Source organism: Condylura cristata, unplaced genomic scaffold (genome assembly GCF_000260355.1).
Source record: "Condylura cristata isolate star-nosed mole 26May11 unplaced genomic scaffold, ConCri1.0 scaffold00027, whole genome shotgun sequence".
NCBI classification, from domain to species: domain Eukaryota; kingdom Metazoa; phylum Chordata; class Mammalia; order Eulipotyphla; family Talpidae; genus Condylura; species Condylura cristata.
Window position 1 is genome coordinate 21,484,268 of NW_004567128.1, and position 17,675 is coordinate 21,501,942.

Genomic DNA, 17,675 nt, shown 5'->3' on the forward strand with positions numbered 1-17,675 from the left:
TCTGGCCTGTACCCCAGTTCTGTATGCACAAATAAATAAATCTTTAAAAAAAAAAAAAGAAAATGCAGTCGAAAAAGAGGCAGTCAGTGGGGGAGGCAGACACACAATGGACTGGTCAGGTGGACTATATGCAACATCACCAGAAGGCAGGGGTGTGGGGGACCCTATATTTCTAAAATACGAGCAATGATGTAAACCAACATTACCTCAATTAAAAAAAAAAACAACTTTAAAAAAGAGAGTTTCTCTTTCTAAAGAGTTCCAATTAGTGTTCCAGAATTAAATCTTGTTTCTCATGCTTGTGTCACATGTCTGTCTATGAACAAATCACTAGTGGTGGTTGGCCTCTACTGATGAGTCAAGCCTGAATTGTGGGCAGGTCTCTAAAGCTAAGGAAGTATCTACCCCCACACCCCAAATTCTGTGTGCTAAATTGGGAGAGTTGCTGTATGAGTCAGGATTCTCCAGATGTGTCTGTGTGTGTATCTATATCTGTATCTATGAATCTATATCTAGCTATCATCTCTCCATATAGACATAGATCTGTCTCTAGATATAGCTATAGTACCTATATTGAGAGAGAGAAATCTTAAGGACTTGGCTAGTATGACTATGGAGACCAGCATGTCTGAAATCTGCAAGGTGGAGCATCATTCTGGAGACCCAGGGAAGAGTTGATATTGCAGTTAAAGTCCAGTGGACAGCTGCTAGCCCATATCTCTCATGCTTAGAAAAAGTTAATCTTTTGTTTTTTTTTGAGGCCTTCAACTGATTGAGTGAGGCCCACCCACATTACACAGAACAATCTGCTTTACTCAAAGCTCACTGATTTCAATATTAATCTCATCCAGAAACATCCTCACAGAAACATGCAAAATGTTTGGCCACCTATGCGGACACTGTGCCCAACAGGTCAATACATAAGAGTAACCATCACAGTTAGCTTCTCAAATGTCAGTCAAGAGCCTATTACCAGATGAAGGGGAGACAAGACACCAGCATCCACTACAGTTCCAAAGCAAATAGGGCAGCTCAGAAACAACCCACCCCCATGTGGCTGGAGAGTGACTACAAGGGTCTCCCCTCAGTTTCCCTTCCATGTACTTTCTCCTACTGCATGTTTCTGATTATTCCAGTGCTTAGAGTCTTCTTCTAGGAGAAGCTATAAGAGGCAAAGCTCAAATCAGTACATTTTCCTCTTTTCTAATAACCCTGATGCCTAGTTGTATAAAGAAGGTAAACAACTATTTAAAATGAATAGCACACCATCCTTTTGTTATAATAATTATCATCATCATCTGGTGATACTGAAAGCGTTATCTAGTCATTTCTGAGACCACCAGTTATCAAGAATTAATTATTTCCAGGATGACACACGCCCTCTTTCTAACGATGGAGAACAGAATGTTATCCATATGAAACAATGACTGCTGAGAAGTGGGGGGATTTCCTGCTGACAACAGGAAACTGGTTCCCACAAGTTCTGTGAACTGTTGTCACAAGCGCTAAGCAGGACTGCAGCAAGGCGCTACCCAATGGGCAATCCCAGGACACCAAAGATAAGGAAGGCACTTTCTTCAGGGGACGCTAGACCCAGAGGCCCTTGAAACAGGATAGCAGATGAGAAGCATAGAGTCTGTGCGTTCAGCACCAATTCATTGAAAGCTGAACAACTCTGGACACTGTCAGCCAAAGAAAGGGAAGACCTCAGCTCCACAGGCAGCTCTGAAACCAGATGGCCTTCAGAGTGACCCCAAATGGGGCTGAAGTGTCCAGCCCTTCACACCGTCACACTGATTCTTCACTGAATGTGAATATCTCCAGGAAGAGGTGTGACCTCAGGGCCTGAGGAATGATGGGTCTAAAGATGCTGACCAATGAAGGCTCAGTCCCTCTCCCCACAGCTGAGTCAACCAGTTTCTTGCTGGAGGGAACTTTTCCATCGATCACATCCACACCTCAGTCACCCAGGATATAATCCAAGTGTATCGCATGGATATATAATCCATCCCAAGCACTGTCATCATCCCACCCTCACAGAAGTTGTTGGATTTGGAAGAAAGGCACTGTTTGTTGCTGTTCTCACACATGCCACTGATGTGTCCTGTAACACCTTCACCTTCAGGAAAAGAGGTTCTGACAGGCAAAATGTCCTGTCAGAGATTCAACTTGTGCTTTCACCTCTGCTGTGTTTACAGAAGTACAAGGGAATCTCTCGGGCTCCCTTTGCGAGTATGAGTCACCACTGAAGCATGATGTCCCACCAGGCTGGATAGAATCGGCCTTTTGTGTTCCAGGATAAAAAGTAGGGAGCCGCCAAACCAATGCAGGCCTCCATGTAGCAAGTGTATAAAGGGTTTTTTGTGATTTAAAGGTCTGGGCCCAGTTGGAGATAAGCAAGCTCAATTGTCTGAAAAAGAGGGTAAGATCAGCCCTTTGGGGTTGGAGGCACTAAAGAAGGGGTGTCTGGGCTTGAGGAGCAACAGGAAGGCAGGGAAATGGCCAGGGACTTCAGTTGCCTGTGGTAATGAAGGAGCGGGCCCTAGTTTCTCTCAGCATCGGGTTGTGGCCCAGGAAACTGGGAAGCCCGTGGATGTGGGAAGGAGGCACCATATAACTGACTGGACAGGACAGTAGTTGCCAGTCCTCTTTGACACTGGGGAGTCTCACATACAGGCCAACCACCAGCACACTGGATGCCATCCATTTCTGTGCGTGGAAAACAAGTCTAATCTCTCGTCTTCCAGTTGCTCTGGAAGTCGCAGGTCTGCTGTTCTCAGGCTTGATGCTGCCTCCAGTAGAAAAGTTCAACTTCCTGGTTTCAGAGGGAGTCGGGGTAACTTGTCCGCTCAAAAAAGAAACCATCTTCTCTTCTTCCAAGTTTTACCCCCAAATCCTTCCATAAGACAGGAGTTTTTTATTCCTCAATACAGCGATGAGGCTGAAACTGCAAATATTCCCAAGGAGGCATCTCCTTTATCTGAAGTCACACTCAGATGTAAGGGGGAGGGTAAAGGAAAATGTGGAAAAGAAAAGTGAGGGAACATTGATGGGGGAGGGGAAGTAGAAATAAGGCAGAAGGAGCAGCAAAATGAGAAGCCTTGTAGCAAAGACTTCAGCAATTTATTTAGGCCACCCCCTGATGAGTGCATTGGCTAGAGGCATCTATGACTTTTGTTGGCTTAAATTCATGGTTCTCAAGCTTAGTGGCACCTTAGAATCCCCTTGGGAGTTCTGAAGCCACACCAACATCTGAGCCCCATCCCAAACACATTAAATCAGAATCTCTGGAGGTAATAGCAGAGATTAGGGGTGTCTTTTAATTTCCAACTCTTTCTAAAGGATAAGCTGGGTTAACCTGTTAGTCAGCTGTTATCTCCATACTCGCGCATAACAAGTGGCCCCTCAAAATCCCAGTAGCTTACAACAGCAAACACTAGGTTTCCTCACTCACAGGTCTGCGGGTCAGCTATGATTTAGCTGATTTCAGCTGGGCTCGGTTGGACTCAACTCCAGATCAGATTATACATTAGATTCTGGCCTCCTGTGCTTGTCTCATCCTGAGACAACTGGCTGTGAGGGATAAGTTCGCCCCATAATGGTTGGAACAGAAAGACATCAAGCCAAGTCATGCACATGTGAACAGCCTCCACTCAAATCACAGCCACTCAAATTTCCATTGGCCAAAGTGTGTTTATGGCCAAGTCCAGCATTGATGGGGTGGGAGAGTATGGTTGACTCTAATGGAAGACCACAGAATTACACGGCAGAGGTTATGGCTCATTCCCTAATGGGAAGGGAGTAAAGAACTGAAAATGGTAATATAATCCACCACAATAGGGAATCAGTAATCTATAGGCTTAGGAGTGATTCTTGTCCTAGGTGATTTTTATTAAGGGATCCTGCTGTTTATGGGATTCAGCATAAAGAAACCCATCTGAAAAGGCTGCATACTATATGATCATACCTCTATGACATTCTGTAAAGAGAAAATCTATAGAGACAATAAAAAGATCAATGGTTGCCAGGGGTTGGGGAGAGGGCGTGATGAATTGGCAGAGCACAAGGATTTTTAGGGCAGTGAAGATACTCTGTCTGATACTGTAATGATGGATACGTGTCATTATACATTTCTCCAAACCTTTAGAATATGTAGCACCAAGGCTGAACCCTGACGTTAACTATGGACTGTGGTTGATTATGATGTATCTGTAGGTGCATCAGTTCTAACAATTGTTCCATCCTGATGGGGGTGCTGATATCGGGGGGCACTGTACAAATGAAGGGAAAGGAAGTGCATGAGAAGTCTCTCAACCTTCCTCACAATTTTGCCAGGAACCTAAACTCTTCTACATTCCCAACTGAGGCTTCTATTCCCCTTGTTGCTAATGGCCCTCTGCCGACGTCCCTCTTGGAATTGCTCCACTAGACAGAGTTCATTCCACCCAAGGTCGTCCCCTGCCCAGGGGCAGCTGGCTACGAGTGACTGGTAAATGCTGGTGTGCAAGGACCCTATCTCCTCTCTCAACTTCAGGACCACTCTGCAGGACAAGCCTGATCCCAGAGCTCTCTCTGGGGTCACCGGCTCTCTGGTGCTATCTTGTCCCATTTCCAAGCTCTCTCTGGGGTCACCGGCTCTCTGGTGCTATCTTGTCCCATTTCCACTGCTGTTTGGTCCAGCCCTGCCTCCCTGATTCCCTCACAGGTGTTCTTTCTAGAGCACTCATCTGCATGCCTGTCACCTCCCCCATGCAAATCTCCAACCCCGGCTTGCTTCCTGGGGAACCTGAGCCTGACAGCACCCCCCCCCCACAGCAGGAATACTCACCAGTTCCAGAAGGCCAGCTAGAGGGCTTGCTTCCCTACCTTGGAGATCTCCAAGGCCCCACGACTGCCCATGGTCAGAGCACAGGTCGCTGTCTGTGCGGTGTGGCAGTGTCCTGTGACCTCAGACGCTAGATGAGGTCAGAATAAACAGAGTCCTCTTCGGTAGAAGGAATCCAGCTGCGGCTGCAGGTACAGCCCCCAAGAGGTCCCTTCCCTACTGTTTGTACTGCGAGTGTGCGTGCGTATGTGTATTTGTGTGGTTGGAGTGAATAAATGTTTAAGTCAGTGTGTCAGTTATAATTAGAGCGAGTCTCCCTTCTTCATCGTGGAACGATTCTTTCATGCTTAACGCCTGGAATGTCATTTTCCACTGTGAAATCCTTATTCTTCAAGGCCCGGTGCCAAAGTCGGCTTCGTGAGACACTCCCCCCATCCTTCTGCCCCTACCCCCACTCCAGGATCTGTCTCTCACTCAGCTCTGACCCTGGGCCCTTGACACGCCACCGTGTGCCTCACCACCCTTAGCATCTACTCCCTTGCCTCAGTCTCCCCAAGGGCAGCAGCTTGAGCCCCCCTTTCTCTGTTCAGTGCCTGTAGGTAGGGGTGCTCAAAATGGGATGGTTGACTGAAATGTTAATCAAGGCTAGCAAAGAAGCAGTTCCTTCTGGCCACAGTGCTAGAGAAAGCTTCCGGCTCTCAGGGGTCCTGTGCCACTGAGCTTCCCTGGCTTCGAATGCCAGTGCGGGGAAACAGCCCCACCTACACAGCGTGCTCCGCACCTCCAGGCCAAGTGTCTAGCATCTGATGCCCCAGTGCCCAGGAAAAGGCTTCAGCACGGCTCCCCCCTCACCCCCGCAACATGGGGCGGGGGGTGGAGTGCCCAGAACTTTCCACACCACCTCCACACCCTTGTTGGTACAAGGATCTGTCTGCACTGCTGGCCATGGAGACAGGGTAAGGCTGCCTAAGCTGATGGAACAGTGCATTTATTTCAACAGATCACTTATCAATGCAGTTTGAAGTGTTTTGAGCGGGTGTTAACCCAGGGGGAAGCCACGGGTTTTCTTTTGAAATAAATGCAAACAGCAAGGTTCATCTCATGGGAAGCGCCGTCCCTTCCCCCACCACAGCACCCTTGCCACCCACGCCCAGCCTGGAGGAGGGTCTCGAGTGGTGGGGGATGAAGCAGAGCCAAATCCTTCCTAATCCTCTTCTTCACAACCGCAGCTGGGGCAGCTAAACGTGCCTGCCCTTTGAAGGCCCTTGCAGACAGCAGCGTGGGTTCGGGGAACCTTTTTATTAATGCCCTCCCCAGTTGCCTCCCCCAGAGAATGAAAGCACCACAGACTCCTAGCCTGGGCTCTGCACGCTCAAGCCCAGGGAAACCCCAGGGGAAGACGGGCTGCTGGCCAAAGAAAGAGCCCTCCGACACAGAGCTGTGCAGGGGAGCCGGAGCCGGGCAGGGCTCCGGCCTCCATCCTTCTGGGCCTGCATTCCTCAGGGGAGAAATAATGGGCCTGTCTATAGAGCATCAGGATTCAAATAAAGCTTAAAAACGCACGCAGCCCTGCAGATTCTATAAATGTGGAATTATAAATGATGGCCCGCCACCACGTACACGCACGTGCACGCACACAGTGCTGAAGGCTGCCTCGGCTTTGCTCTCTGATTGTTTCCTAGATCCACCTGATTCGAATAAGGCCCCTCTCATTTGAACTGGAGGCAATCAGGGTGGAAAATACCTTGTTCCGTTGGTGCAGGTCCAAACTGTCACCATTTGGCATCCTGACACACCGATGTCCCCATCAGATGTTCATCGTCAGCCCAAGGGGGCCTCCCCCAGCCAACAAACCAGAGATTTCATTAAGCAGCAAAGCCTCCCGGAAGGATGAGCGACCTCACGTGGGCCTCCCCCATCCCCCACCGCCCCCCTCCCTTCTGCTACACAAACAGGCTCGCAGCAACTAGATTGGATTCAGATCTTGTAGATGAAGAAATTCAGATACGACAGCGGCGCCTTGCCAGGCCCCAAGCGAGGGCCGAGCCCTGCACGGCAGCTGGGCTGCCTCGGTAATAACCACTCGTAATGTCTGACAGAAAGAACCCACGCTGGTCATATCCGATCCTGCCACATGAAAAGAAGCATTACACCGGCCTCCCGGGGGCCGGGGTGAGGGGAGAGCCTCCACACAAATCAGAAACGTTTTCCACGAAGCTGCTATTCAAGGGCTAGAAAATCAACAGGGGCTGTTTTCCTGCCATCCTGGGAGCTGCTAGTATTCTCCAGGCGGCGCGGCTCACAGAACGCAGCAAGGCCAGCTTAACCCAAATTCGCTGAGCGTTTGGCATTTCTGAGCTCAGAGACCTTGGAAGGGTGGGAGCAGAAACCCACACTGGCTGTGGGAGTGAGCTGCGTGCTCCGAGGGGCTGACATTCACAGTAACAGCTGGGACAGGCTGGGCCTCAGCCATGAAGAAGGAGCCCTAGCCTCAGCCCAGGTGGGGACTGGGTGCCTTGAGCGGTGACCAGGGAGCCAAGGCAGAGGGGTGCTGAGGACCACTGACTTTCACAACTAAAGCAACTACGAGAGCTGTTGGCCCAAGCCCTGAAGCAAGAGCCCCTCTCTCGGCCAGGCTTGGGGTGCCATAGTACCTGTCTGGGACAACCCTTAGCCACCCCGCTAAGCCGAAAGCTTCTGACATGGTCCAGTCCCCCAGAGAGACACAACTGAGTGGGTCTCCCAAGGTTTATGCCCACCTAAAGCAGAAATTTGCAACTTTCTCCAAGGATGGATTTTAAATGTGTCTCTAGACACTCCCAACCACCTGTGACCGATACCGAGGCATGACCCAGCCAATACTTGCCCTCCGCCCCCAAAATGTTCCCTTTCTCATCTTCAACATTGTGCTAGCCAGGAAGAAATGTCCAGCCCTGCTTCTGTCTCTGCAGACAGAGGCTTGGCCTCAAGCACCTATGGGGTTCCCCGGGGGCCACAGTCAATTGAGGACATTGGGTTTCCCTGAGTCCTTGCCTCTTGTACAAAGCAGCTTTGCCATGGGGGAGACCTTGTAACATCTCAGGGAGAGGAGATGACCTCCATCCACCTCCTAGGCTTTAGCAACATATGGCAAGCGTATAAATAGTATATACTGCAAATACCAGGAATGTCTCCTGAAATCTTGTGGGCTGGGAGGGAAATGAATGAGGTATACACAGCTTTCTTCACTCTCCTCTTACTTAATTTCCCTGCTGTGTGCTTTGTGCCTCAGTTTATTCCTCCGGGAAATGGGACAGAGCAACATCCTGGCTGAATCACAGGGCTAGTATGAGAATGAAATGATGTTCGTCAAAATTGAACCCTGCTAAGTGGCAAAAACCCGCCACCCCGTATGAACCTCTGCGAGCTCAGGCCTCCGCACAGCTAAAGTGCTCTCTCTGCCAAGTCTGCTCCCTCTGGGAAGCAGGGTACACCTGAATTTCCTTGACTGGCATGGCTAGAGTGCAATTTTCCGAGGACAAAACAGCCCCGGTGCTTAAGCAGGGACCCGCTGCAAGACAGCCGCGTCACCTCAGCGTTGCTAGAAAAAGATTGCTCTGGCTCTGGAGCCCGGCTGACAGGCAGGGCTGGGGGGGTGTGTGCGTGTGCGTGTGTGTGCAAAGAAATGCTCTCATAACAGCTGGCCTCGGCCAAGAATCCATGGTCGCCCTCCAGCCCCCGGCCTCTGTGGCAGGAGGGGGAAGGATGCAAGCACTGGAAGAGTGGAGAGACAGAAAAAGAGCTGTGTGTGTGCTTGAGAATGGGGTTGGGCAAAGAGATGATGTGGTGCGGCTGTCCGCTCATTGCAGCCAGCACAATGGGCCTCTGGGTGGGCTCCGGGAGCAACCTCCACCCCGACCTCCTGCCCATGACACAGATAAGAACCTGGAGGACTGCTCCGAGCGGCCGCGTGTGCCCTGGGCCAGCCAGCGGCCAGGCCAGGCCAGTGTGAGTGGCAGCGAAGATAAACGGCGCTGGCGCAGGCATTCACTGCCCGGACACAAAGGCCGTCTCTCCCCGAGTCCCTCTGAGGCCCAGATGGTCAGGGAAGCCCTTTCCCGCCTCACAAAGAGGATCGCGGCATGTCTTTTTCTTTTAAAATGGAATAAAAAAAAAAAAAAGCCATTGCTCACAAAGGACCTGGATGAAAAATAAACCCTTAAAAAAACGCAGCCTCTCCTCGCTCAGCAGCCCGGCATTTCTTCCGACTGTCAGACTTAGCAGATTGCTTTCTGGAAAGGATCCAATTGGCAAGACCTGCCGCTGTGCAAATGAAATTTTAAAACCCACTCCTTGTTGCACTCAAAGAGCTTTTCTCTCTCTGCTTGTTCTACACGGCCTCGTAGAATTATTCTCTTGTCTCTCGTTGTATCAGAAACTAATATTCCCCCGCTTTCCCACCCCACGTGAGGGGTCCTCACCCCAGCTGGGGATTTGGGTAATCAGGGGCGGCTGGAGCACCACTCCAGACCCCCACCTCATTTCCCCACCTGGGCTTCATCTCACAGAATCACCTACTAATTAGGAGAGAGACTCGCTCCTGAAGAGAATAAACACTCCAGGCTGCCTCCCTGGCTCCCCGGCCCCCCCTCGCTGCACCCCTTCCGTAATGAGATAAGTGTTTGGGGGATGAGGGAGAGAGGATAGCCGGACTTTCTTCACACGCCAGGTTTGACACCCGTCAGGCCGGTGTCACCAGCTCTGTTTGGCTGGCGTTCCCCTGGTGAAAAGTCAGCGGAAAAAATAGCCACAGGACTTGTCTGGGTTTGACAAGCTGCCTCAGCGTGTGATGAACTTGTGTGGAGGAGGCAGCAGGGTGTGTCAGAAGGAGCCAGTCACCCTGGGTTTGACTTCCAAGCCGGCCCTGCATAACAGGGCAGAGGGCACAGTGCGAGGCTCCCGACATGCCTTCTGTTCTGCCTCCCGTGGTGCTCACCCTCCCCAGTCGTGGGTGCTGTGAGGTGGGCGACAGTGGGTGGAAACACCAGCCCCTGTGGTAGATGGCATTGTTGGCCTGCAGCCCTCAACCACTCCTGAGGCCAAGACTTTCACAGTGAGACGTGGAGCCTCCCTCACTATAGGGCAGAGTGTATCTTCCTAACCCCTGATGTGGGGTCCAACCGTTGGATCTGCTGTGACCCACTGAGTCAGGCAGACAGAATGCCCCACCCTTGCTGCGTGCACAGCCTTGGGAGGCACAGCCAGGATCTCTCACCTCCTTGTGTCCCTGTCATCCCATGGAAAGCGTTTCCACCAGAGCTTGTCCCCTCAGCCTTGATCCCAGAAGGAGCGAATGGGAGACAGACTTGCCTCCCCAATGTGGGCACCTTTAGGTGATGACCACCCCACCCCCAGGCTGGTAGTTAACACTTTGAGAAGAAGGTACCCACTGCCACAACCCTGAATTTGGAGGTTAAATTTTACCCATGCCCTACCTGAGGCAAAGCTAGAGATGGACCAAACACCCCTTGAAAGAAATGGGGGGCTACCTGGCAGTGGGGGGTAACTGCCAAGCTGAGTTTATCCATCAATGTGTAAGTCCTCATTTCCTCTCTCATAAGCTGTTTAGAAAAGAAAAAAGGGTGAATGAAGAAGCGAGGGAGACAGGCGGGTAGGCCCGCAGCCACATTAAAGGAATACATCAAATGTAAATGATGGCATTTTCAGAAAGGGTGAAAAGAAAGTGTATCACAGGAGCAGGCAGGCCCATTCTCTGCCACACTCAGTGTCCAGGCACTAGCCACTGAGAATACAAACATGCTGAGCCCGAGTTTGGAGCTCAAAGCTGAGAATATTGAAAAAAAAAAAAATCTCCCAGAATCTTTCTGCTTTCAATGATTTGCAAGACCTGGTTCAAGTTTCCAGATGATGTGACATGCCCCAATTGGGGGAAACCAATAGCTCCCCCAAGGTTTTCTTCACCCAAGAGTCTTTCCAAAGCAGGGGCAGTACCAGACATTCACAGACAGGATATGGGCCAGTGGCTGAACCATGGCTAAGCCAGACCTTCAACCCCATCACATTGACAATTCCAAAGGCCCAGGCCTGAAAATCATGCCTGGCCACAGAGTTCCCTGAAGAAAGCGGGACAAGGTTGGGGAAATCTCTTGCCCAAAGCAGTGGCCCTTCAACTTGGGAAGTTGGGGCTGGTCACAGCAGAGTAAAGGCAAAGGCAAAAAATACCAGGCAATTCTGAACTGGTATCAGAGTTTAAGAGCCAGATCTGAAGGCCCCAGGTAGGAACTAAAGCTAAATTAATCTGTCCTGCAAAAAGGCAGGCAAAAGTTGTGGAGGGGCCAGAGATGCAGGACAGTGGAGCAAACCAGGAGCTCCAATTCTTCGGCAGAAAGAGCCATTGACACGTCGGAGCCAGGGAGGGTAGGAGGCAGCGAGGCTGTACTTGCCAGGCCCTTGACCAGGTGGAAACTCAGAATTTACTACAAACCCTGCTAGCTGGTAAGGAGATGTCGGCAACTATTTTGCCAGGTTCGGCTTATGCCAACTCCAGGATGAGGCCCAAGACTGAGCCTAAAGACAGAACCCCCTCATCACAACTGGGGCACAGCTAACCCCATTACCCCCCACTGTACACAACAGTCTTGGTGTCCCAGCGAGCTCATCTCAGGCGAGCCTTGGAAACAACAGCTCAGATAAGTTCTAGACTCTCAATCAGCCAGTACTCATAGGTACAGATGTCTAGTTATTCCACTCTTAACATCTTAGGACTGATTAGCAGATAACTACAACCCCAAACTCCCCACTCCAAGTTCTTCCCAACAATCCAGGCACCTCCACACTCCTCCTGCCCCCGCCAGGACACAAAGACTTGGCACAAACTAGCAAACAAAGAGTTAACCAAGCCACAGGGGCCAGGGGCCATCTGATTGGCCAGGGACTGTGCCCTCTCAGACACCAAATGTTTTGAAGGAGCACCCCGGAAGTATGGAAAATGCCAGCTGTGGTGTCCTGTACAGTTAAGCATAGCCCAGTATGTGTATCGACTGCTTCCCACAGGGGATAAGCCCTTCTCTAAACCCCAATATGAGCAAGATATTGTCTCCTCCATCCTAGCCCTGCTAAAGCAATCCAGCACACCCACCCTCCCACTCGCCCCCCCACCCCACACCTCACCCCACCCCCGCTTGGTCTCAGCCCCCACTAGATCCTGGGATCTATCGCCCAGTTGGGATTTAGTTTACTAACTTGCATTGTGACTTTCTTGCCAGACAGCGAGAAGCGCTGCACCACTTACCTAGTTTTCTGTGTAGCCCCTGATCTGACTCAGAGATAGGACACTAAACGTGTCAAAGCCACAAACATCAATCCCCTTTGTACACTGGCACGCCTGCGGATGCCTGGCCTTAGCAGAGCAATTGCCTGCTGCCCCCTCCCGGGGTGTTATGGGAGAATTTGTTACTGTGTAGGAAGAAAGGCTTTTAGTTAATGCCACTCGAGGTACTTCCTCCAACTTTCTCTCCAAAAGTTTGATAGTGAAGGGAATATGCCCAGGGAAGGTGGCTCAGCTGAAAACCAGCCCAGCATCTGGGCCTCCTTGGGTGGGGCATGGCTGATGCAAGTTCACTATCGGGATGGAACCTCTCATTGCCTCCTTAGCACCTCAAAGGCGTCCATCCCTCTTCCTCTCAGCTGAGCAGAACTGGTTTCCTGCACAGGCACCCACTGGGGTGGAGGGTGTTGGTACCAGAGCTGGCATCCTCTTGAAGCTCTGGGCCTTATCAGGCCCCTCTTGGGGCAGAGGTGGACAAGATCTTCAGCCAGCCAAGGCCCAGGAGGAGGCCAGACACCTGGAAGACCGCATGCTCTCCCTGATGAATTGGGTTATTGGGCCATTAGGAGGGCAAAGTGGGAAGTGCCATCAATAGTAGCTGGCAAACCCAGGAATCATACCCTCGATCATATCCTCACTAACTGAACCAGGGGCATCCCCTTCTGGAATGGTTGACACTGTGTCCACTTCTGGGCACTTAAGAATCTCTTAAGGTTAAGGACAGATGCTCTTGCAACTGATTCAGGGCTGTAAAGGTCAGGGGTCCCTGCTAATTCAACATGAGGAAGTAAATCAAGACACCTTTCGGGTAAATGTCGGCACCTCTGTCAAGAGGTCATTCATGGTTAGAGGAGAACAACAGAATTGAAGTGTCCGTGGGGTTTTGATAGACTTGAACTTGCAGAAGCATATCGAGAGACAATCCAGATTGCTGGGTAAATAGTTATTGATTCTTTCAATCACTTCTTTCATCACCTTGAGTACCAACAGTGTGCCAGCCACCGCCTTGCATCGGGAGTTGAGATTGGGTAGTAGTTCATGCTCAACTGTGGAAGACAGAGCCACTTTGCACATCTGAGCAGGAGAGCATTTGTTGCAGAATCTTTGGCAGGGCTGTAGAAGCAAGTTCTAGAGTGAGCGAGCTGCAAAGGCTCTGTCAGGATAAGGACCATGGCCTCAGACGTTGGAGCTGCGTCTGTCACCACCCACCCAACAAAGTGCTACCCAGTAGGCTGCCTCTCGTCACAGGCACGTGAACCTGTGCCCAGATCCAAGACTTGTTGAGTTCTCTAATTGATATAGCTAAAAACATGTCCAGCACAAGCCAATCCACTGTATTTTCCACAAATGGTGAACAAGACAGACTGGGTCTCTCTTCCAGGGGGTTTGCGTCGTAGCTGAGGAAATGGACTCAAAAGATCCAGCTATCTAATTAGTCATCTGAGGAGGATCGGAAACAGAGCCAAGAATGGGGATGTGACCCAGTCTTGGGGGTCAGGAAAGGTTTGCCTGAAGAAATGGTTGCAGGTTGAAGAGTCAGGGGGTCAAGGGGGTGGCAGGAGAATCTTCCAGACAGAGGGAATAGTAGGTACATACGTAGGCTCAGAGGCAGGGAAGAGCATGGTGCATTTGACCATGTGACCAAAGTCTTTAAGAATAGATAGAAAATTCAGCATAAACCAGGATGCTATTCCCAGAATGTGTGAAGACGTGGCAGCAGCTCAGGGCTGGCCAGGAGAGTGGTTAGCTGAACACAGCCTACGTGGGCCTCGTGGAGAGGCTGGCAAACCCGCAGATAATAGGAATAGCCTCCACTTACCTCAGGCTTCCTGTGTTCCAGGCACTGGCTGAAGAACATTTCATCAGCTAACTCATTTCATTGTCACAGCACCTTTCTCTTGGGTTCCCCATTCTCAACAGAAAACTGAGGTATGGAGAGCTGAAGTAACTGAGTTATCTCCAGCCATACAGCCAAAAGGTGGTAGAAACACAATCCAAATACAAATAGTCCACTCAAACCCGGGTTACGCTCTCCCTGCAACCAAGGGGAGGCTTGGGCCACATGACTTACGGCTTTGAATGTCATGGTAAAGAGCTTCTGAAAGTGATGCTAGGCGTTAATATAATGAACTGTATTAACATAGTTCAGTAAATAGCAAATGAGCAGAGCTGGGGAAATATGCCAGGGGGGTCGTAGCAGATGATGTGGGGATCCTGCCTGGGCGCCCACACCTTTACTATGTCAAGTACTCATGGTCCTAAATCCCAGTTGCCAGCACTTGTCCAGGCCTTCCCCAGCTTCCCCAGGTATGCTGCTCACACATTCAGCCGGCCAGAAGCGCCAGGGCCTTAGCACCAACCCAGGAGCAGCCCTCAGCAAATGTCTGATGAGTCATGGAGAGCAAATACCCCAGTTGCCCCATCCATAGGTTGGGGTGACTGTGAGGTGTGTACACCACCGTAATTCCCAGAGTTTCTCTGTGGGATTCAGCCTCAGTTGCTGTCTTCCCTTCCCTGTCCCATGTCCCCACCCCCTATCAGTGTTTCCTGGGGTCACCCCCGCACAAGTTAGTTTCACGCAAATCCTTGTCAGATTAGATGGAATTGAGAATTATAATTGCAATCGTGGGGCTTGTGGGGACAGGTAGCTTTCTAGGTGAGGGAGTGGGCTGGTACCCATAGGAGGTAGAGTCTGAAGTCACCTGGCCACCATACATGCAGGCCTTGGTGGCACGAAGCCTCCCCAGCTAGGGACTCCTTTGCTGTCTTTGGCTATCCTGCCCTGTCAGAATCCTTCGCTTACTTCCACATAGGGCCTTAGTCAGCCCTGAGGGACCAGCATTTGCAGGTGGCCTAGCTGCCTCTGTGAAGGTCATAGTCAGAATCATTTTCAAGGCTCTGTTTGAAGTTGGGACTTTATCCTACTCCCGCCAGCAAAGGTCACTGGGAAAATGTCATGTATGTGGTCACTGCTTCTGGCCCTCCTCCTCCAGCAGCCCTTACAGCTGAGTAGAGGGTGGGGAGGAGGTGTCTCTGCTCTTCCCTGCGGAGCCCCCTAGGCCCTGTGAGAAGACTCTGTGGCAGACTGATTTTCCAAAGGTAGGTGCAAAAATACATGCTCTCCTAACGCTGTGACCACACTCATCCCACCAAGAGAGGTGGGATCTTTTTCCTTCGTCTTGAATATCTGAGGGTGGAAGAGGGGAGCTGTTCTGACTATAGCTTACAGGGAAGACAAAGCCATGTGCCTTTCTAGGCTGTGTCATTGAAAGGAACCAGCTCCCACATGCTTCCCTCTTTCTGGGAAGCTCTCTTTGGGCACCCAGCCACCATGCTGTGAGGAAGTCCAAATCAGCCCATGGAGAGAGTCCACCGAAGAGGCCTTGGAGAAGAGAGCTAAGGCTCCCCACTGAGAACACCCAAACTTTCAAAAGGCCCAGCCATGATCCCCCCACTTCAGTACTTCCTACTGAGCCCCCAGACATCACAGAACAGAGACAAGCCATCCCCACATGCCCTGTCCAAACTCTCAACCTACAGAATCTGTGAATATAAGAAACAATTACTGTTTTAATCCCCTACATTGTAAGGGGGTGTGACCTGTTATACAGTCACAGTAACTGAAACAACAAGCTTCCAACGTCCTGCCATTTGTGACAACACAGATGAACCTGGAGGACATTATGCTGCGGGAAATAAGCCAGACACAGGAAGACAAATACCGCATGAGCTCACTTGTATATGGAATCTCAAAAGTTGGGATTCACGGAAGTGGAGGGCAGAGATGTGATTTCTGGGGCAAGAAGAACAGGGGATGGGAAAAGGCTGGTCGAAGGGTTCAAAAGTGCAGTTATGTGGGATATGTAAGTCCTGCAAGCTAATGTGTGATGTGGTGACAGAGTTAATAAGCCTAGAAATTTGCTAATTGAGTAGATTCCAGGTGGTAACTGTGAGGAGATGGATATGAGAATTAGTTTGACCGTAGTGATAATTTCACCACCTACTAGATATATGTCACATCATCACATTGTACACATGAACTCTATTGGCTTTTGAATTTTTAAATTTAATTTAATTTAATTTTAAAATAAACACCCTAAGACACCAGCTTTCCCAAATTCCCAGGGCTGGGTTGGATTTCACTTTAGATGGCTTGACATTGGCTTGGCCTTAGAGGACAACAGCAAGAAGACACCCTCCATGTCGGGGTTCCGCCTCCCCCATCCCAAAGCCTTTCCTAACACTACCGCCTGCCTCACAGGCCTGCTCGGAGACTGCATGGTGTTCCTACCGGTCTGTCCTCCCAAAGAGCTGGAGACAGCAGTGGGGCAGGTGGTCACGGGACAACTCACTGACAGTGGTGTTGCTACTTCCCAGTCTCTGGGGATGACCCCCACCTTGCCTCTTGTTTAGTGCTGACCATAACAGCTGCAGAATAACACCTTCCAGGAAGGAGGTCTCCCTTCTCCCTCCCTGTCTGACATACCCCCAAACCGACGTGGCACACTCGTCATGAGCCCTCCATGCAGACAGAGGCATAGCAGTGTGGTTGGGGAGCAGGCCGCTGCAGAACTTGGCCATTTACTCAGTCGCTCACATCTGTAGGTTGCCCCCCTAGGGCTCGCTCACATGTTTTTGATCTCCCTTTTCACGGTTCCCATCTGCGTGGCCCACTGACGCTGGAAATGCTCTCAAAGTGGGAATGCTCAGCCCAGGGTCCAGCCCAGCCCTGTGGACAGATGGTGCTTTAATGGTGACACTGACAGTGACACTGATGTAAAGCATCCTCACTCATTACCCCTCCCCACGCACACCTGGCCAAGGGGATGCTCCCCCAGGCTTCTTCCAGCTTCTAATGCCTAGAGCTAAAAGCTTTGCGATCACGCATTAGTAAGCAAAATGACTAACTCCTTTTGAATTGCTTTTTGCTCGGAAGCTGGGATGCCACTAACTAGCTGTGTGACTCTGGGCTAATTATATAAGCTCACAAAGCCTCATGCTCCTTATGTGTAAAATATGGCTGGTACTTGCCTCACAGGGCTGGCGAATGGATTCAAGGAGATAATAACACATGTCTATTGGGTGCTCACCTTGTTGGAGAGAGGACACCACACCTACATCTGTGGGATCACTCACCTCAGTCGAGCCTATAATAGACTTCTGCCACCATCAGCCTCGTTGGGCTCCGAGAAACTGTACAAATGATTTGCTTGTGATCAACATTAACTCTGTTAAAAGGCCTTGAGACATGACTAATCCATGGGCACAGGCAAACATCTTGAAGACAGATTTGTTTTCTTTGAAATATGAAATGCCTGTGACATCAGCGAGAAAGCCGACCTTCATTTTGGCTCTGGAGGTGGCAGCATGGCGGGCTACTGTCTTAGGGGCGTGACCACATCGGCTTGCCTGCCACATGTGTCCCAAGGCAACCGGAAGCAGGGGACCTCTCCAGTCGCTTCCCATTGCAGTCACGTACCACAGAGTGACATTTCAGTCAATGACGCAGCTCCCAGTAGGCTC